This window comes from Schistocerca cancellata, unplaced genomic scaffold (assembly GCF_023864275.1).
Source record: "Schistocerca cancellata isolate TAMUIC-IGC-003103 unplaced genomic scaffold, iqSchCanc2.1 HiC_scaffold_681, whole genome shotgun sequence".
NCBI lineage: Eukaryota > Metazoa > Arthropoda > Insecta > Orthoptera > Acrididae > Schistocerca > Schistocerca cancellata.
This window is the reverse complement of record NW_026046692.1, coordinates 30,001-32,500: the sequence shown is the minus strand read 5'-3', so window position 1 is coordinate 32,500 and position 2,500 is coordinate 30,001. Positions and strand designations below refer to the sequence as shown.

Genomic DNA, 2,500 nt, shown 5'->3' with positions numbered 1-2,500 from the left:
GTAAGGGGTGCTGAGAAAGTTTTAATTCTTTCAAAGCTCTCCGACCGACAGAGCAGGGTGTCGTTTAAGGCTTGGGGGTTACCTCCCCCCCTGCCTTTTGTTTCCAGCTGGTGCAACTACTAGAAGAAAACAAGGTACCAGGCCTCCCGCTGGAGTGCCTGTGCCAGCTGACGAGCTATCCAGCCAGCCAACCAGTGCGGGTCGAGCGCCGCTCCCCGCTGTCTGTCCAGAATGTCTGCGGTCCTTCTCAACTAAGACCGGGCTCGGCGTTCATCGCCGTCGTGCCCACCCTGATGCCGCCAACGCGGAGGTGCAAACGGAGAGGAAGAAGGCCAGGTGGTCTCAAGAAGAGTTGCTCCGTCTTGCGCATGCTGAGGCGGCGCTGTCTCTCCAAGGCTGCCGGTTCTTCAACCAAGAGCTTGTTAAATCCTTCCCAGATCGCACACTCGAATCAATCAAGTGTCAGCGCAAGGGGCAGGCCTATAAGAACATGGTGGCCAACTTCGTTGCTGAGCTCTCCGCGAGAGACCAAGATCTTCAGGGCTCTGCAGATGGATCTGCTGTGGCCTCTCCCTTATCACAGTCATCTTCTCTGTGTGAAGACGCCGATCAGGCTATCTGGTCCCTGATTGCAGAGTTGCCCTCCTCGGGCCCGCGTTTTCGCTCACTTGATGCAGTTGTGGCCTTGGGCCCCACTGCCAGCCGGAGTTCCATCCAAGCCATGCTTGTTCCCGCTCTTGACGAACTTGGTAGCAGGGAACCATCTCTTTGTCAAGCTCCTGGCAAGGAGTTTCAACAGCCACCTGAGCGGAAGCGGGCGAGGAGAAGGTGGGAGTATGCTGTAGTGCAGCGCGCTTTTAAGAAGAACTCTGCGCGCTGTATTAATGGTCTTCTCGATGGCACACTTCTCCATCAGCCACCCACCATCCCGGGGCTGATTGAGTTTTGGAGGGATCTGTTTACTCCCCCTCGTGTCAGGTCTCGGCCTCCACGTGGGGAGGGTCTCTCCGGTAAGCTGTTGCCATTTTGTAAGCATGTGCCCTTCCAAGTTCTGTGGGCACCCATTACTGCAGATGAGGTAGCTGCAGCTCTTCCCCCTCGCAGCTCTGCTGCAGGCCCTGATCGCCTTACACCATCCCAGCTACGTCGCCTTCCCCGTGAGGCTCTTCTTAAATTCCTGAACCTCCTACTCCTTTCACGTTCCCTCCCATCCCGTCTCCTACAGGCTCGCACCACCTTGCTGCCCAAGAAGACTGCCGCAGCATCCCCTGCTGACTTCCGACCGATCACGGTGTGTTCGGTGCTGACCAGGGTTTTTCATAAAGTTCTGGCTGGTCGCCTTATGCGCCACTGTGCCTTGGACGGTCGTCAGCGGGCTTTCATCCCACAGGATGGGATGCTCCATAACACCTTTCTTCTGGATCTGGCGATGACCCAGGCGCAGAACACTGTCAGCTCGCTGTATGTAGCATCGCTGGATGTGTCAAAGGCCTTCGACTCGCTGGCCCATGGTGCCCTAGGTCCTGTGCTGAGGGCCCATGGTCTGCCGGTCGAGTTCATTGACTACATCCTGGGGTGCTATGAGGCGGGCTCGACGGTTATCTGCGGGGCTGGGAAGTCGTCGGATCTAGTGCGGCCTTCGAGGGGTGTGCGGCAAGGTGATCCCTTATCCCCCATCCTTTTCAACATGTCGATAGACATTCTCCTTTCCCGTCTTCCTGAGCATGTTGGTGCCCGTATTCTCGGCCGAAGAATAAATGCTGCTGCGTTCGCGGATGACCTTCTTCTGTTCGCCGAGACGAAGGATGGATTGCAGGACCTAATCACCATCGCTACAGCGGCCCTAGGTGACCTCGGCCTTGAGATCAACCCAAGGAAGTGCTTCTCTCTCGCCCTGGTTGCATCAGGTCGGGAGAAGAAGATTAAGGTAGACAACTCAGTCACTTTTCGGGCAGGTAATAACAACATACCGGCGCTGGCGATGGGTGATTCCTTCAAGTACTTAGGCCTGCAATTCACCACATGTGGGCGCAGCATTTTCCATCCTCGGCGGGAGGTCGAGAAACAGTTGCAAATCATTAGCAGGGCACCACTTAAGCCTCAGCAAAGACTTTTTTCCCTTTGTTCAGTTATCCTGCCGGGCATTTTTCATGGCCTGGCCCTGGGAAGGACACGTCTAGGGGCCCTCTCGTCCCTCGATGTTTGCGTGCGCAAAGCCGTTAGATCCTGGCTCCACCTGCCAGCGGACACCCCTGTTGGATACTTTCATGCCCCTGTCTCTCATGGGGGCCTGGGGGTCCCAGCAGCCCGCTGGCTGGGTCCTCTCCTCCGAAGGAGGCGCCTCGCGAAGATGGAGGGACTGGGTACGGCTGCTGACGAAACTTCCCAGGATTCCCTTAGACGAGAAATCCATCAGTTGGACAATGCCTTACGGTGGAATGGCGACGTTATTAAGTCCAGCTACCAACTGGGTCGGTGCTGGGCCGAACGCCTGCACTCG

At 56.8% G+C, this 2,500-nt stretch overlaps 1 pseudogene; it reads left to right on the top strand.

The window, feature by feature from the left end:
- Window positions 1-2,500, top strand: part of LOC126139236 (large subunit ribosomal RNA) — a 7,747-nt pseudogene that overhangs the window by 3,012 nt on the left and 2,235 nt on the right.